At 34.2% G+C, this 20874-nt stretch overlaps 1 long non-coding RNA gene across 1 annotated transcript; it reads right to left on the bottom strand.

The window, feature by feature from the left end:
- Positions 1 to 19493: 19493 nt before the first annotated feature.
- LOC141481133 (uncharacterized) lies at positions 19494 to 20526 on the bottom strand. Its single transcript, XR_012464756.1, has 2 exons — positions 20178 to 20526; positions 19494 to 19881 (listed from the first exon to the last, which is right to left on the bottom strand). It is a non-coding gene; the product is annotated as an uncharacterized lncRNA (long non-coding RNA).
- Positions 20527 to 20874: the final 348 nt, after the last annotated feature.

The following is a 20874-nucleotide window of genomic DNA, read 5'->3' on the forward strand; positions in this document are numbered from 1 at the left end:
GATTCTTCAAAAAGATCATATCATACAATTCTGGAGTACCTGCGCATTCATATTTTTTCACTTTATTAGCATCCCAAAATGAAATGTTTGCATCTTTGAAATGCACCACTAGACTTCCCATTTTCATCTTTTGTGTAATAGGATCCATACGTCCGCCAACTGTTCCATCATATGCTGGATTTCTAGATTTTACATTATTCAAATGTTTCTTCAAAACATCTTCACCACTTTCATTCATATCAGGTGAGGTGTCACGATCCGAGGAATTCAACACCAAAACTGGATCGGGAGGCTATCAAGGGAATGGGGTTTTCACTTAGAATGTTTTCAAAATATGGTACTTTGAAAAAAATGGGTAAAGTGATGCTTGCAAATATGCCTAAGGAAGTGATACTTGCATGTGTTGCACATGAGATTGCATATGTTTGGGAAAAGTTGCCTAAGCATCTGCAAGATGACATCGATATAATGAAACATACATATTGTTATGAGCACCACCACGATCAAAATTCAGATTCTGATGTTAATGATGGTCCAATACCTCGAAAATCTATGTGTTGTATTTGTAATATAGAGGATGTGAATATCGGTATCAATAAAAATGATTCTTATTACAATACAACACCTTCCAAAAAGTGTAAATTGTCTCAAATGTGCTGTTGCTGTGTACAATAATAAATTGAAATGTGTTTCAAAATATTAATCAGTCATGTCACGAAAGTTCGAACTACAAGCTGTCGGGACAAGTGTCTTGAGTGCGGATTTTTTTCCATCAATTGAATTGGATAGGAACAGTCGTTATGGATTAGGACTTTTGGGATTCTATGGATGCAATACAATCAATAATATAACTGAAGTTAATAACTTAGTCAGTTTTAGAATCAGTAATGACAACTCATCGATACCCCAAAAGTTGACAATTGAAATTCCATGTGGTGCTTACGAAATAGAAGAGATCAATGCCGTCATACAGAAACATATCATGTTCAGATTGTTTCATGATGAAAAAACAAATGATGTCGTTGCAGATGATATTTTCTATCTACACGCCAATAGTAATACATTCAAATGTGAAATGCGATCCAAATATGAAATTGATCTGACACATCCAAATTCTATAGCAGAAATGATGGGGTTCGCTCATGGAATATTTCCACCTAATCAGATACATGAATCATCATTATCAATGAACATTACAACTGTGAGACTTATCCGCTTAGATTGCAATATAATATCTGGTTCATATATAAATGGTGAAGAATCCCACATTCTTTTCTCATTCGATATTGATGTTGAACCTGGCTACAATCTTACTAAAGAACCACACAGTATTATATATATGCCTGTCAGTCCAGAAGGTCGTCAATTGATTCACAACATTACAGTGCGTATTTTGGATGAAAAAAATAACCTTATCGATTTTGGAAGTGAAGAAGAGATTTTCATTATTTTGGAATTGAAGAAAATCGAATAACTGTTGTTATGGGTTTCATTTATAATAGACAAAATCGCATTGAACAATCCCAAACGAGTTGCACTATCAAAAAAAAAGGTTTGCATAAAAAGAAGCTCATTCCACTAGTGTATGCTAAACAGTTAGCACATAACGCTCTGTCTGTGAGTGATCTTAAAGTATGCTAAACAGTTAGCACATAACGCTCTGTCTGTGAGTGATCTTAAATTTTTGAAATCGATTGGATTGAAAGTGAGAAAATAACAATGGTGCTCGAAACAAACAGTGAAAAGTTGAATATATTCAATGAACCAGTGCTCGATCATTCTCTCATAAGTTTACATGAGCACACATATAAGCCCTATGGATCACCGCTATTCAGGAATTTGGATGAAATCAGAATTGCAATCAATAATCAAGATGTTATACTTGATATTGCCGAGAGCTTCATTTACATAGAAGGTAAATTCACCCCCAAAGATGTAGCGAAAACATGCTATCTTTCGAATAATGCAATTGCATTTCTCTTTGACGAAATTCGTTATGAAATGGGTGGTGAACAAGTGGCTGTTGTTAGAAAACCTGGCATAACATCTACAATGAAAACCATGATATCATTTGGACAATCTTATGCTAACACATTATTGACATCTGGTTGGGGGCTTTCACAATTGAAGCAAGATATCTTGGATACAGACAGTCATGTTTTAGTGGAAAATTACCACTGAAATATTTGATGGGTTTTGCTGAAGATTACAACAAAAGTATCTTGAATGCCAAACAGGAATTGATTTTGATTATCGCTCGATCATTCAAAAACTCATATATAGGTGAGGTTGATGCTGATTTGGAAATAAATAAAATTGAATGGAAAATAAGACATATTGTACCAGATGATAAACACAAGCTCAAACTTTTGAGTAGAATAAACAAAAGCGGTCTGAATGCCAAAATCAAGTTGGCGTATCGTATGTGGGACCTCTATGAACTACCATCATTACGTGGGACTTCTTCAGACATATGGGCCATCAAAACAACTAACGCATTGGAAACTCCTCGTTTTGTCATCATCGCATTCCAAAGTACTACCACATCTGAAGATAGAACACAGGATATTACAAAATCCACAACTGCTGATATCAATAGTATTCGAGTATACTTGAATTCTGAAGTTTATCCATATGAGCGTTGGAATTTGAATTTCGTAAAAAACTTGATGCTCCTGCTTATTATGCTTTTGAGAGTTTCCAGCGAAGTTATTATGATAAAGATATGAGTGAACCTCTGATGGACATTGGACAATTTAGAGAGAATCCACTATTCGTCATCGATTGTTCCCATCAACCGAATGCAACAAAATCATCAACTATTGATATAAAGATTGAGTTTGAGACGAGGAAGATCAAGTTTCCAGACAACACTAAAGTATATGCATCAATTGTGCATGACACAGTTTTAACATACAATGCATTGGATGGTTAAGTTCATAGCAGATATTGACACTTTTTTTTCACTTCATCATGTACTGTTTTATGATTTTTTCTTTATTTGTAACTGACTTATATCATGTATTGTATTTTATATCATATTTATTGTTTTGTAATCATTTTCTATTGTATTTCATGAGATTTAAATAAATAAAACATGAAAATAATACAAAGTTTTTTATTCGACATTATTTATGATTTACAGGAACATACAGACTATCTAAAATAACTTCTTCCCCATAATCATCATTTTCCCGACCATCTTCAATTTCCTCTCGATTTTCATCATTCAATTCAAAGTGATGAATAATCCATTCTGGCAATTATGGTTGGAGGCTATACAGGAATCTTCTTAGGTTCAGTTCAATCATAACCTCACAAAGTTGCCACAATTCCAATTCATTATCCAAAAATTTGTTACAAACTTCTGCACCACTCCAATAGTTCTCAGCATCACGAAGATATAATTCGATTTGTTTTTCATCATAGCATACACTCATATCATAATTGCTTGCATGTTCGGCTCCATCACCCAACACCTTCAATTTAGACGACAAATGTTGAACCGATGATTTGACATCTACAACATCGACCCAATCTTGACTTGCGTACTGCATCCACATCTTTAAATGGTGGAACTAAAATCGAATAAAAAAAAACAATGAGCAACCTCCAATTTTTCAGTGATATAATACTCACATTCCCATTTTACTTGTAGTTACAAAGTGAGTGTATTCAACTAAGTTAGTAATGTTTATATTTCCATATAATTATCATCTAATATATGAATATTAATAAAACAATGAGAAATTCATTATAATCACTATTATTATTCAATCATATTGAATTTGACTAGAGTTAGCGTTTTCACTCCAAAAAACTATGTAAGCTATGACCTAAAGAAATTCACTATAAATTATTACTATTATTATTCAATCATATTGAATTTGACCAGAGATCGCGTTTTCATGCCAGCAAAACTTTGTTGGCTCTGTCCTAAATACATCATCGTATATTTACCACCTGATGAGTTGATATAAGATATATCGTCATCACTGAATTGCAACGAAATACGTTTTGGTAGCCATGTTTTAAATAATTTATCATTGCTCACATCTTGCAAAGTTAATAAAATTGATTTACCAAATCGTGTAGAATAAGTTGACATATTTTTAATTATGTACACTTCATCAATTGTCAATGATGATAAGGCCTTTTGCTCTAGTATTTCAACCTCCTGTACAATCAAATTATTAATTTTATTCAAGTCTACTTTTGAAACGGACATGATGAAAATATATATGAAAATATAAACAATTTCCAACAAACAAATACACTCACCGTCTTCCTTCTATTACGAACTAAATAACACTCTACCAATTGCTAACTGCTGCAGATATATTCGTCTACTGATTTCATAGTGTGCCAGGCATTTCTTTCATATTAAACAGTGCGAGTCACCCCCACCATGAAACCGTGAAAGGTTCACATTGCTAGTTGCTATCCACTAGAGATGCCTGACGTCACAGCCAAGCCCATCTCCCAACTTGATGCGATAACAGTTGCCGGTACGAGCAAGCAGTGGTCGTTGCGCTCTCGGAGAGGGCAGACGTTTGCACAGTCCTCGCCCGCCTGCGTGTCACCATCAATAGCGAGGGTAGGGCGATCCGTTACGTCACATCCTTCACTACATCGAGGGAGGTGAGAGCAGACCGATGAATACGCATTACTCTGCCACACGTCGTGGAGTGAACATGTCGCTCTCTAGCCGTTGAACGGTTATTGCTGTGGCTTCACTCCACTACTAACTTGGTGCCCTCATACCGATGGAGCATTCATTACTTGGAGGATCTTCGAAGTATGCAGACATATGTTTGTACATAGACAAACAAGCACATGATGAAACCCTGTACCGTGCATTCTCTTACACACACACACACACACACACATACACACAAAATCTCATATGAAAAAAAAATCTGAACGATCCATGCACCAGACACTTCAAGGTCACAACGCCTTGACTTCACTGCACAACAAAAAAAAAGCAAATAACACGTCGTATTGGTGGGAGGAGGATTAGAACCGGGAAATAATTTCTGAACGATCCATACACCACACCCTTCAAGGTCACATCACCTTGACTTCACCAAACAACAACCAATTAAAAAGCAATTAATACGTCATAGTGGTGGGGGGAGGCTTAGAACTGGCTCAAATCTCCTACTATAGACTGCTTGACTGCTTAGAAATTGAGGTGCAAAAGCCTTCGAAAGCATTGAACCAGTCTCTCTCATGGTCAGAATACAAAAAGGCTAACACCATTAAGTATCTTGTGTCATGTACTCCGAATGGATTGGTGAACTATACTTCTCCAGGATATGGAAGAAGAATTACTGACACGTGTTTGTTCGAATCATGTGATTTTATGAAGTGTTTGCTATCAGGTATGTGTGTGATGGCTGACAGGGAGTTCAAACATGTAGAACAATATATAAGAAAACAGAGAGTGCACTTAGTACGACCTCCAAGTATTGCAACTGGTACGAAGCTATCAATACATGAGACGAGAGAAACAAAACAAATCGCAAGCTTAAGAATTCATATTGAGAGAGTGATTCGACGCTTACGTCAATTCAGTATGCTAAAGCCGCATGCATGTGTGAATTTTAATCTTGTCAACGTACTAGATGATGTTATCACCATTGCCTGTGGATTGATTAACTTGCAAGATTCTTTAATTAAAAATACATAAGTATGACCTCTTTATATATCTTTATTATGTAAACACGTACATACTTACCTATATTATGTTCAAACCAGTTCTGTGATATACAATGTTAAATATGTTATTACTTTTGTTACAATCATTACGGCTATAAAACTAACATTAACTATTACTTGCAAACTGCACGCTAGAAACCATTGCTAGCTCTGTATTACTATTTCAGGTAAAATAGATATAAGCAAATGTAGGTGAATATTAAAATCTATATTGTATTGTAGGTATATAATAATGTGACCACGTTCAGGTTGTTCCTGAAAAAATAAAACAAATATACATTTATCTTCAAATCACAAACTTGCTTTTTATTTATTTACACTTTTATACAATACTGGATATATTTTATCTTTCCACAAAGGAAATATAACCTTTAGAAAATCTGATACATATTTTCCATCATACATAATGTTCATTATATCTACTTCCTTATTGGTACTGTAGTTGCAATCAGCTACACAGAACTAGCCTTCTTTATGTCCTGTCAGTAATATTTGAAGTTGCATTTGCACATAAAACTTCTGGGTTGGTTTCTCATTATTTACATAATACTATTTTCACATATCCCATCAGGTGAACCTGCTAGCATGGGATAGTTTTTAGACAGCATTAAACCACATATTTTAATTTTTTTTTTCCAGGTTGGCACTAACAGTTTTTCTCGCATCATCCTCCAATATTTTACCATGTTTCATGGCTGTCGTGTCAGGAATTTGTCCACCCATTATTACTGCCATCAGAGTGCTATCACTGGTTTTACACCTACTGAATTCATAAGCTCTTGAACCGGTCTCTCTGCCAGACCTTAATTCGTACCAAAGCCTGCTTTTATGTTGCTCCCTTGTTTCTTCTTCGACATTGTTGATGTCAGTATCAGACAATATTACAATGTATATACTTTATAGTCGATAGACTTTATAGTCTGTCCAAAATATAATCATTTTGATATTTCATTAATTCACACTTGTTAAACCTTCTTTCCTTCCCTTCCACCAAAAACTTTTCAAATACTTCAGTATTTGACGGCAAGCTAGGGCTGCCCTCAAATAATTCCTTATCATTTATGTATTTGAGGGTACTCTTAACCCTGAAAAGCTTGGATTAGGAATGCCATGGCATGTTTGCATGGCATTCCTAATGCCATGTATTAGGAATGCCATGCCTTGTGGAGCCACACAATCATGACATTCTACTGACTTCACTGTTTCTTCCTACTCGTCGACTACCAAAGACACTCCATACAACTTTCCATGTACTTTATGTTCTGGGCAGATTTTTGCTTTTATTGTGCACAAGTTTCTTTCATGTTTGAGCTGGACATAGCATACATCCTCATCACTATAAGATGCCCTGGCAGACCTGAAATAAACAAAGCAATGGTAAATACTTAGTTGCAGAAAGAAATATTCAACATTCACGTTTCAGCTGGACATAGCTCACAGTAAAAATAAAAATCTCAAAAGGAAGAACATTATTTCGATTTGAAGAAATCTTGCTCTCCTATATTCATGAAGAAATATTTTTTTAAACTGAGAAACATATTCTCTAAAGTTGAATTTGAATCATTATTTCAAATGGACTGAATAAACGCTTCTTTTAAGTAAAAAAAAAATATTCCACCAAGATTGTGCATACATTTTAATAGAAATAATCACATTAGCTCAAGAGAAGTAACTATGCATTCTTTAGTCTGAGCAAAATTCAATTTCGAAGCAAAACTGTTTTGGGTTTTGAAAGAATGATATTACTCAAAACATTATTTAAATGTCTCCGTGTGAGAATTTAATTGTTTTCTTTTGAAGAGAAGCATTTTTCATTGAAACGCTACTATTTGTATAAATCAAATAAACTCATTTACTTCATCAAAGATAAAATTATACTTTTGTTTATAAACTGTTCCTCTCATTTGGATGTATTTACTTACTTGAATCCAAAGTATCTCATCTGTAATATGAACAGCTATAAGTGGTAAGGAAAGAAACCAAATAATACATTACATATTATGATTCATTTATTTGAAGCAATTGCAAATCATAAATATTATCCTGAAAAAGCATGTGATAAAAAACAAAACGTAATAGAGAACTAAATTATCTTTGCTAATCTTTGCTTAAATATTATATTCCAACCGCACACTTTTGAGAGATCATACAGTTATACAAATAAGAGAAATAAATATTCAATAAGAAAACATATATAAAAAACGGACATATTCTTGACAAAATGCAAATTAATAAATAAAATAAAATCGAAGCCTATAAACAACTTTACAACTCAGACAAGAAAATGAATTAATTCATTAGTAATTTTACACAAATGAAGTTTTTAAAACTAGATTCCATTCTGGTAAATAACATTAAAAAAATCACTATCGTCGATCAAGTTCTGCATTCTGCTTTTGTTTGTCCACAATTGCCGGAACATCACTTGTATTCTGAAACGAAAGAAGAAATCAGCACATCATCCTTAGCCACTATTTCAAATATATAGAAAGGTAAAAATATGAAAACAACAGCCACTTAATCAAAAAAATATTTTTTTTTTCAATAAAACACTGTTTAAGTGGGTTTATTTCGTTAACCAGCCCAATTGTTGTTCGCATGCGACTGACAACCCTCAAAATATTAAACTTGTTTGAGGTCTCATTATTTAACATACGATTCCTAGCAAGTTAAAAGGTGCTTAAACATAACTAATGTTCATTTCTGATCAAATAGATCAGAAATAAATAATCAATTCAAAAGTCGTACCTCAAATCCCTTTGAAGTGGACAGAAGTCTATTCAGAAAAATTACCTTTCAAAATAATTATTAGAGGATAAATGAAAAATATAAAATGTTTCAAGAAAAAAGTAACTCATGATCATACAAACATACTCAAAGGAATATGATTCGCTATTTAAATAACAGCATTCACTGTTTTCACGTTTTTGGAAATTTATATTTCATCTCTAGTGAGTTTGGTAATATTTCTACCTATTTACTACATTCCTAAATGAAATCTATAGAATAATTTCAAGCTGAGTAGGGTATATTCAATTTGTTCCCAATGAATAACATAAAAATATTTCTGAAGTGATTACAGAAAGCAAAGACGTTTCGGAATTCAACAAATATTTACATGTTGAAATCAGAAAGTGCCTGTCACATATAGAAGCTTTTGTTTTTTTTGTATTATAATTTATTGTCGAAACTATTAGTACCTCTATCTTTCAATAAAAAATGAATCCGGTCTAAGAGAAAATAAAATTCTATTAAGAGAAAATGCTCTTATTTGAAACAAGATAAAATGTATGTTCAAAACAAGAGATTGGCAAATTTGAATCAACGTGGAGGATTTTTCAGTTTAAATTAATATGCACTTGCAGAGCTCGGCAAATGTAATAATGCATGTGTGGAAAATTACGGAGCAATGGTATAATTGTCGCACAAGTAGGGCAAAATTAAGAGTTGCCATCAACGTTTACCACTTTCTCTTCGGTACTATGCATACAACGCGGTACTTACTGATATAGCGGAGTTTTAGCCAATTATAATTCTTACCCATGAAAATATCTTTCAACTGTGCAAGACCCCAGTATTGTGAAATCTGTTCCATTGTGGTAGATACAAAATAATCGGAAAGAAATTGCACTGCCTACAGACACATAAACACTTCCTCCTCAAAATCGCAACACTTTCCAACACATACTGGCGCGTACGCGATGCTTACAACGGAATTTCCCGCTCCCCTCTCACTTAAGAGGGTCATAGAAAGACCAGAGCACCACAGTTTTTTCAAATTGAAATTCCTGTTATTTTCAGTCGATCATAATATAGTTATGTATGTAGATTCACAAAACTCTTGTTATAAACGAATTGAGTTATTTGAAGGGATACAGTATTTAATTGAAACAAACACTATGTGTTCAGATCAAGTTGATATTGCTCTCCATTTGAAATAGTTAATTTTTCCCTTCAAATAGGTGGTGGATTTTGGGATGATATTATATTTTCTTGATTCAAAATATTTCATCTTCGCAATGATATAATCAAACGAATGATGACGTCGAAAGGCCAAGAAATTTGATTTATTTGTTGAAAAAAGTGTGATTTTCTGGTGGAACATGGCGATGTTGGCATAAAATAATAGTTTTTCCAATAGAGATAAAAATTTCAAAACAACCTATGATCTTCTTTTGAAGAAATACTTTTTACTGTGCATACATCATCACCATAAGATGCCCTGGCAGACCTGAAATAAACAAAGCAATGGTAAATACTTAGTTGCTGAAAGAAATATTTAACATAAACATAATCTCAAAATTTAACATTGGAGCTGTTACTGAAATAGGTACACCTGCTATTCTTTGGACTCATTTTATGATTGAAATAACTAGGTAATGAACTGTTTAATGGAAGGTACTTACATGGAAGTCCTAACATTTCTGAATTCTGTTGAACAAACGTCTTTGTTCGATCCCAGAAACGTTTCTAGCATTATTAAGTCCATCCTCGGTAAATTTGCGCTGGAAGGCTTTAGAAATCCTTGTTCCATGACTGAGTGTATCAAGTCGATTTCCACGAAACAAATTAAAGTTACAAACTGAACAAAAACGGCGTATATGATTGTAAAACTAAGCGGGTGTCTAATTAACTATTGAATTACGAGTAACCAATGAGAAACAACTCTAACGTGATATCCTGCGCTCTGATTGGCGTTCAATATTTCATGGCGAATTGCCGTATCTAGTGATTTTATTTTATCAATAAAAAATTAGTCCCGCTTATAATTATAAAAAGAATCACTGTTTATAATCAACTATTCAGGTATATCATACACACAAATTATTTCAATTGAATTTACTTGCTGTCATCATGGCTATTCAACCATCTTCGTAACTCTCATAGTTTCCGAGATTCCAATGGTGAGAATCAAATTTGAAACACCCTGTATATTTTCAGGAGAGGTACTTTTTTCGAAACAGGAGCTTTTCCTGTCTACTTCACCATATTAATAAAAGAGATGTGAAAAATTTCCGATGAAAGAAAGCAATTGGAATCAAAAGGAACTGTTCTCAAAAATTTGTGAATTATGCATAGATGTTACTTTCAGATATAAAAAAAAACCGCTTCGCCCCCCAAACAACTACTTTTGCATTACATTGAATTACACAGAAGAAAAAGGAAATTATCCACTTTCATATTTACATTGAGTTATAATCACTTCTTTTTATTCAGTTTGGATTGTTTTCATCCGGTAGATGGTACTAATTTTCTCGACGAGCTCAATGTATATTTTTCAATTGAAGTTACCGAGTGGCAAACTGCAATGTTTTCAATTTTTCTTAATTCTCTAATTTCTAAATCTCTTAATTCATAGATATCGTTTTTATATGTTAACAAAATTAACATCAACACAGTCTCTGACTCAACGAACAGACATATACAACTATTGGCTGACCGTTTTGTCATGGAATTTTATCGTTCCAGCTGACTGTTAGTGAGTCGTCGTGGAACGTGTCTTCTTCACTTTCAATGTTTAAATCAGTTATTGAAATATTTCACAAATTGAGTGGGCATACTTGGAGACTGGCTGTAAATCATATTATCTAAAAGAACAATTCGTTCAGGCCAGTCTCATATTACATAAACTGTAGGTTTTTGGACTGACACCTATCAGAAAACAACTACTCCCCTGGCTAATACCACGAAGAGCGTTGTAGTATATCCGACAGGTGCCAGTTCAAGATTCTTCACTGAAGTTATTCCTGCATATGCTGTTGGAGATCAACTGCCGCAATCGATTTTCAATTATTGGAACAGGCTTGCAGATAATTTCCGATAATTGAAAATCGAATTCCTTCAGAGTATCTTTTCTCGAACTAGGCGGAAGCAAATGACAAACAACATGTTTGTCCTCGCCTCATCTGCCTGTGAACAAGGTAACCAACCGCATATCCTAAATTTGCCAAATTCCTCGTATAAGAAAGAAAACTTTACAAATTGAGTGGTCATACTTGGAGACTGGCTGTGAATCACATTATCTGAAAGAACAATTCGTTCTGGCCAGTCTCTAACAGCATATGCAGAAATAACTTCAGTGAAGAATCCTGCACTGGCCTACTGTCGAATATAATCAAATGCTCTTCATGATATTAGCCAGGGAAGTAGTTGTTTTCTGATAGGTATCAGCGCATTAACCTACAGTGTAGGTAATTTGAGACTGTCCTGAACGAATTGTTTTTTTTTGATAATTTGAATTATTGAAATAGTCCTGTCTTCAAATTCTGAACTTAACTCTTTCATTTTACATCTAGCTACTAATTTACCGCTGAAAGCCTTAGCTAAAGTGACATCCTTTTGTTTCAGAATTCGAAAAATAATACTACCATCAGGTATTTGTTGGCATTGGAGATTATCTCGCACAAACACAATGACAAACAGATAATCAGATTCAAATCCTAAAGAATCATCGTTTGTATTCCATTGCGTTGATGAAGACTCCCCCCAATAATACTTTTCATCGAATATAATTCATGTACAGACAGCGATAAGGTACACTTTTATTATATACTCGTATGTGTAGATTTTGAGCATAAATTAAATCATTTTTCATTTGTTTGAAGTTGATTGTTCATTTCAATTATCTAGACACTTTACTGATTTCAGCAAATTTTTGTGACAGCAAAACATTTCCTGAAAACTGCTCTTTTCTACAGCGAAACTTTGATATGATCTCTACAGCCAAACATTGGATAAAAATTTAATCTGTATGAAAATAATCTTCCGTTGTAATTATCTCCTTTTGATGCCAAATACGATGAGTGAAAAGTATGTCGAAGGAAGGTATTCAAAGTTTTGGAATTGAGGAAGTTGACAACATTGGTTCATCGTGAAATACAATCATTTCTGATTGATATTTAATTCTCAATGAAAAATTCATTGCTCATTGAAATTATACCCGCGAATGCGTATAATTCAATATTCAGAGTATTTTTCCAATATAACTGAACTAATTTTCATAATCAGAAATGAAAATTCCAATTTAATTTTCAATCATCACTCCAGTATGAACCAACGCTCACATAGTAGTTAATTGAATAGATATAATGAACCACCACTTCAATACCTTTCAATCCAATCGATTCCAAGAATTCAAGATCTTTCACAGACACAACGTTGTGTGCTAACTGTTTAGCATATACTTATGGAATGATCTTCTTTCTAGTCGACCATTCCTTTGTAGAAGTGTAATCGTTTTGGACATGTGGTTCTCGATGATTTTGTCTATTATAACGAAAACCCATTATTGAAAGTTATTCGATTTTCTTCAATTCCAAAATTCATAATTATAATTAGTTCCAACGAAATCAAATATACATATAACATTAAAAATTGAACAATACCTATCACTAATGAAAGAATAAAATAATTCATTAAAACCAAAAAGAAAATATCAATTTCAATAAAAATTCAAACGAGAAATTCCGTAAGATTCCAGACGCAACCTTAAGTAAATAGGCTATAGGCATTCTGAAAGTTTTCTTATGGAGATTAACATGGGAAAACAGTTAAGGTTCATTCTGCAATTTTTGGTTCCTTTCAAGGTCACGCGTACGGCAGAGTCCAATCAGAGCGCTCCAAATTGTCACGTGACCCAGATGCATCGTCGCGAGTACACCACACTGGCGCCACCTATGAGTCACTAGCTGAACTATCTATTGGTTGAAGAAGAACACTGTAAACACTAGACATATGGGTGTTGTCATGCGACGCAGTATGCGCAGTTGCCGGTTTTATGATGTCTGTCAATACGGATCGGTGTCTGTGCAACTGTCAAATGTCAATGAGGGTGCAGGACGGTGTCTGTGAGGGGGAAACGTGTGACATCATCGACGCAGGATGGAACGAGTATCGTAGCGATTCAAGGATGGAACTCGACCCCCTGGCCCTCGCCCCCCTTAGTACTCCACATCACCGCTCAGGCCCCCTTGGTACTCCACCTAACCTATCAGCTCCCTCGGCCCCCTTCAGTCACGTGATTTTAATTAAAAAAAGTTTATAGTTATGAGATTCGAACCTGGGTCGTCCGCGCCGTAGACATTGTCCTTAGCCTCTACACCATCGTAAGATATTGAAGTTAACTGCGAATGTTATGTATTTACAGCGTTAGTTTTGTCGGGACCGAAATTGACTCATTCATTATACTTGACAGCATTTTTATTTTTGATTTCCATAGAATGTAATTGTCATTATCATATTGAAGATAGGAAAATATACTTAGATTTGGGAAATAATTAATATTTCATGTAAAGATGTGCATGTGTGTGTAAGAGCGAGAGGCGCGTGTGACGTAATCGATGCACAAATTTACGTGGCTTTGCGTATATTGAGAGATTCATTTGAATAATTTATCGTACAGAATTGTTTCATGTCCTGTTATCAGTAACCGCACAAAAATAGGCGCTCGATTCATCGATACAAAAGTATATGGAAACACCAAAGTTATAGAACACACAGAGTCATCTATGAGTCACTAGCTGAACTATCTATTGGTTGAAGAAGGACACTGTAAACACTAGACTCATAAGACGGCATCTGTCAAATGTGAATACATGCCAGCATGGCAGGTTCGGCGTTGCCAGTTGTACAATAGATCATTGTTTATGGGGCAATGTAGCGTTGCCGGTTTTGGAATTGTTCGTGAACTACTCGACGAAAATTGGAAGCGCGAAAGTGATATATTAATAATAATGAATCAGATTTAAGAAAAAACATTACAGATTAATGAGGCTGTATCGTTTCAAAGTGTGATCCCTCAATGTTACAAGGTATCTCAAAATACATCATTGAAAACAAAAATGGCGTCGAAGTGTACAGGGTGCGTCAAAATACATCATTCAAGAAAGAACATAACAGTTCCACGAGGCTGTAAGTTTTCAACGTGCGATCTCTCAATGTGTATAAGGTATCTCAAAATACACCATTGAAAAACGAATATGACGTCGAAGTGTACAGGGTGCGTCAAAATACATCATTGAAAACAAACATGACGTCGAAGTTTACAGGGTGCGTCAAAATATATTTAAGAAAAAAACATGTCGGTTCAACAGAAGTCTAGCGTTCCAACATGTCGGAAGTCTCGTATTTTTGTTAACCAAGTTAGCATCATCAGGAGAAAGAGGAGATCCAAAAGTATCGAGAGGTTAAGCGTTGTGGACTCAACGTGAGGGCAATGGGGGAGCCAAGTATTCGACAATGACATTTCAAAATACGTGGTTATCCGTGCGTTTACGATCATTTTTCGTGCGTTTTCGATCGTTTTTCGTGCGTTTTCGACCGTTTTCCGTGCGTTCATTCGTTATCGTTTCATCGTTATTGTCGTAACGGTTTTTCGTGTTTCAATATGACAGTCATTTATCACTTAACGCGTTTCACTAACCAAGTTAGCATCATTAGGAAATGACTAAAGTCCATGCTTTGTCATATGAAGATTCATTTTGTCAATTTTCAGACTCTTGAACGGAACCTTGTAGAACACCCAACCTAACTTCTGTTACAGAGTGGTGTCGGTCAGCCAATCAGAATGGTGAAATCAAATATCGCTCGATTGATTGTGCTAGATGAAATTGAACTGGAGAATGAGGGTCGAATAATAATAATAATAATAGTGATAAAACATTGAAAGCTTGAAAGTGACGTAGTCAGCGTGATAGGTGGTGGCGTGTGTGATAATGAATGAGTTATTACAAAGAATAATAGCGCAACTGTCAGAAGGGCACTGAGTTATATATTTACTAATAATGATCGGATCGTCGCATACGGCATGTCAAATGAAAGGATAAGAAATGGAGAATTCGTCGACAGAGAAAAAACAAATATGGCGTAATGAATATAATATCCAACGCCTAATGTGAAATAATATAGGAAGAATTGCAAATTCAACAAAAATCACTGAAAAAACTTGTAATTAAAAATTGTTGGGTTATGAACAACTATAAGTTTATTCCAATTGCAGAAGCTTGATTCAAAACGCAGAATTTATTGACGAAAAAATTAAAAAAATCATTGGATACTGAAACATATGATATATTTGGATTCCTTAGGGTGAGAAGGTTTCGAATCCATCAAAAAACAACCACTTCCGGTTTCCACTTCCGGTCCTCCGATTTCGATGATTTCAACATCAATGGATTCGTTTAGATGTCATGAAACATAATTGATCATTTGTCGAAGCCAAAAGGACCTTATAACCTATTTTCATTATACTAGCAGCAACGGACCGATGTGGGTACTCATTTTAAATGATTTCATTTGTAGATTATGAAAAGTATAATATCGAGCATCTAATGTGAAATAGCATAGAAAGAATTGCACATTTAAAGAAAATCATTAAACATATTTGAAATTAAAAGTTGTTGGGTTATGAACAACTACGAGTGTAATGTAATGGCAAAAGTTTTATTCAAAACACATAATTTGTTGACAAAAAAATCAAATAATCATCGTATACTGAAACATATGGTATTTTTGGATTCCTTAGGGTGAGAAGGTTTCGAATCCGTCAAAAACAGGTCACTTCCGGTTTTCACTTCCGGTCGTCCGATTTCGATGATTTTGACATGAATGGATTCCTTTAGATGTCAAAAAACATAGTTAATCATTTTACGAAGCCACAAGGACCTCATAACCTATTTTCGCTATACTAGTCGCAACAGGTCGATGTGGGTACTCATTTCAAATGATTTAATGTGTAGACGATGAAAAATATAATATCGAGCGCCTAATGTGAAACAGCATAGGAAGAATTGCAAAGAGAATCATTGAAAAAACTTCGGATCGCCACGTACATCATGTCAAATGAAAGAAGAAAAATTGCAGAATTCATCTATAAAGAATAAACAAATATGGTGCAACATGTCAGAAGAGCACTAACCCACATCTTCATTAATGATAACTGAATCTCAACGTGCAGCAAATCAAATGAAAGGAAAACGAATGCAGAATTCATCAACAGAGAAAAAAAAACCGAGACGATGCCAAGAGGGCACAAAGTTGTATCTTCACTAATAATAGTCGCATCATCACATGTAGCACTTCAAATAAAATGGAGAAAAAAGCAGAATTCATGTGTTTGTTGCGCTATTCAAATCCAAGGTGACATGGATCAATGTCAACGCTGAATATGCATATAACAAAGACTCTTTGATTTTCTTTTGTTTCATTTCAGAATATGTCATCACTAATTTTTATATTCAAACCCAAAGTGACATTGATCACTGTCAATGTCGAATCTACATCCGGAGATATGCAGTTCTCAAAGCGACGAAACAAAGGCTCTTTGTTTCATTTAAAAATATTTCATCACTTATTTTACTATAAATACGTTATGCATGGCGAAATGAGTTAGTTGCATCCGTTGAAAGTGATACCAGTGACAAGTGCACCGATTCTATTTGAAAGTAAGTGTTTTAGGTTTGACTTTTTCCTCAGATGAATTTATTCAAATGTAATTTAATTGAAAATTGGTGAGAATTGTTGAATCATTTGATTTCCAAAATTTTTATATATATGTAGGATGATTTCAGTCAAATGTTTTACATATCGTGTTTTACATATGGATAACACCCGTTATCCATATTTCCATTATTATTCCGATTGTATGACCACCAAACATTCAATTTTATTGGGATTGAAGGGAGCTGATAGGTTAGGTGGAGTACCAAGGGGGCCGATAGGTTAGGTGGAGTACCAAGGGGGCCGCTGGATGGAACGAGTATCGTAGTGATTTAAGCGTGTAACTCCGCCCCTCGTTTCTCTTTCATTTGATGTGCTGCACGTTAAGATCCAAATATCATGAGTGAAATTGTGACTTAATGTCTTTCTGACATGTTGCGCCATCTTTGTATTCTCTCGTCAATGATTTCTGGATTTTTTGTCCTTTCATTTGACGTGCTAAAAGCGAAGATTTGATTATTATCAGCGAATATACCACTTAGTGCCCTTCTGACAGTTGCTCCATTTTTTTTTTCTAATAACTCATTCATTTCCACAAATCCTCACACATTTTCTACCACGCCACCACCTCCTACGCTGACTATGTCACTTTCAAAGTTTTAATATTTTATCATTATTATTATTATTTTTCGACCCACATTCCCCAGTTCAATATCATCTAACACAATTATTAGACCGATATTTGATCCCTCCATTCTGATTGGCTGACCGACACCACTCTGTAACACAAGTTGAGTTTTAATGTTTTATCACTATTATTATTATTATTCGACCCACATTCTTCAGTTCAATTTCATCTAAAACAATCATTCTACTGATATTTGATTTCTCCAGTCTGATTGGCTTACGACACCACTCTGTACCAGAAGTTAGGCTGATTGTTCCTCATGGTTCGGTTCAGGAGTCTGAAAATTCGCAAAACAAACCTTCATACGACAAAGCGTGGACTTTATTCATCTCCTGATGATGCTTACTTGGTAAGCGAAACGCGTTAAGTGTTAAATGACTGTCATATTGAAATAGGAAAAAAAAACGACAATAACGACGAAACGATAACGAATAAATGCACGTAAACTGTTCGAAAACGCACGCAAAACCGTGGCACGTAAAACTGTTGAATACTTCACTTTCCCCAATTTCGAACGTTAACTCTACAATACGACTCAGCATTATTTCTGCCAAAATTCGATAGAGAAGGGTTATGGGGGGTTCCAAACAACATATTTCAAATATTGATTCACTCTGTATGTATGCGCTTATATTTCGTAGAATTTTCAATACGATTTTCACCACACTATGGCAAAATTTCCAACATGTGTGGGCTATTATTTCTGCAAACTGAAACTCACTTTTCAAATGTAACTGAAAAAATGAATCGCAAACGTGTTATGATTTCGATATATTTTGAGGTAATAATATTTAATATCGAACGAATAGTCATAAAGAAAATTATTTGCATTGTATTCCGAAAGCTTTGGACACCGAATGAATTTCTTAATACCTGTTGATGATCTTGACCTTCCCTAATATTTATAAACATTCATATTATGCTGAAGTTGTAACTTTGCCCCGGTCACCGTACTACGACAAAATGCTTGATGTGCATTCATGCAACTGTATTTGAAGATAGTTTTATATTCCTATATATATTATAATCGTATCAATTTTGATGACTATGAACTTGGAATAACGAAAGATGGAATTGTGAATACTGTGTGTTTTTGTTTCAGAATATCGAAGTTGAGGTTAAAATATCTTTCAATTCATGTATTCACTTGAATGGATTTGAATTATTTTATGACGATTTTTCATATTTGTCTGTATCGTTACTTTGTTATGTTTATATGTACAAGAACTCAGAACTCCGAAAAATTAAAACTCAGGTTATCTACACATAATAGACTCGTCCGGTGGTATCTATATCAAAGGATGCTATTTTGAATGGGAATTTCGAAAAAAACTACAATACGAAATGAATTTCCAAATATCACACTTGAAATTTAATGACAAATGTCAATCATCTATAATAATGTCCTGAATAAAATTCAAGATATAAAATGCCACTTTTTGTTATATCGACCCAACGAATCAGAATTCAAAATGACAGACAAACTTATTTCCTTTATTTCTAAAATGTCCTGTTTTTGTCAACTTAGTATCTTTCAATATGATGTTTCTTCATCTCTATAAAATCTGGTATATAATTTTTTGTTATTGCATATTTTTGACAACTTTCCCTGTATAAGATAAGTTTTCATTTTCAAAAAAAGATGTGTGTGATATGTATTTTATTTATTTTGGTAGTATATTATAAAGCCATTTATATAAAATATCAACGTTATTGAGACTGCAGCTGAACAAATTTCCTTTGAAATGACCCATACAGAACGGCGTGTTTTTCTTGAATTTTGGAACACACCACGATGAATCTTCAAAGTCTTCCAAATTCATTACGGTTGTGTACCTATATATTGAATAGACGCAGTTTGTCCAACAAATCACTGAATATCGACAAATTCTAGCCTCATAATGTGCAACTATAGACTGAAAAAAATGGAAACTGCTGAGATTTGAATCTCGTTCTGGAAAGGTTGCTATGACGGTTTTGAATGTTGTTGTTGAGATGACTCTGACTGATACTGCACACGTTGATGTATTATTCTGAAATAAATTCGATTTTTCAATAAAAAAATACACTAAAAAAAATTTTTGCCAACAGAGAGGGTAATGTCTTTCATGAAGTAATTGCTACACTTATATTGAAAATAAAAAATCAAGTGTCATTCAAAATAAAGAATTTAAAACACATATTCTGCACGTACTAAGTGAAGGAAATATATTGTATGAAAACACTACTTTATGCGGATCATATCTGTGAGTGAGAATTTTTGACCCGAATGAAAAATATTGTATACACCCAAAAACTCTTTGCCTATAAAATTGGAAACAGTACTAACCTTAATTTCGTACAATTTCAAATGAAACGACAAGATTCGGTTTCCCAATGTCCATTAACCCTTTGAACACAATAGCGTATTTTCCTAATGAAAATTCTTCTAAGTGAGGACGATACGCCTCCGTCACTCGGTGGGGCAGAAATGATACTTTATCTCCCAAATCTAACAAGACCGCCTCACCAAATTTTCCTTCCACGATTTTGGCAGTGAATATCCTCTGCTGCATCTCCACAGGCAAATCTGCTACTTTGATACTTGGCTTTCTCTTCACGATCGAACTTGCATTCAACTTTTGTAAATCTATCTGTGAAAAATAAAAAATGAAAGCTTTATGTTTTGATTCACAATATATGCGAATACTATCTCAAACAAACCACGATATGTAAAACATTTGACTGAAATCATCCTACATATATATAAAAATTTTGGAAATCAAATGATTCAACAATTCTCACCAATTTTCAATTAAATTACATTTGAATAAATTCATCTGAGGAAAAAGTCAAACCTAAAACACTTACTTTCAAATAGAATCGGTGCACTTGTCACTGGTATCGCTTTCAACGGATGCAACTAACTCATTTCGCCATGCATAACGTATTTATAGTAAAATAAGTGATGAAATATTTTTAAATGAAACAAAGAGCCTTTGTTTCGTCGCTTTGAGAACTGCATATCTCCGGATGTAGATTCGACA

The sequence above is a fragment of the Leptinotarsa decemlineata genome, unplaced genomic scaffold, assembly GCF_025532065.1.
Source record: "Leptinotarsa decemlineata unplaced genomic scaffold, Ldec_3_MD MMD2_tig00000035_RagTag_RagTag, whole genome shotgun sequence".
Classification (NCBI taxonomy): Eukaryota; Metazoa; Arthropoda; class Insecta; order Coleoptera; family Chrysomelidae; genus Leptinotarsa; species Leptinotarsa decemlineata.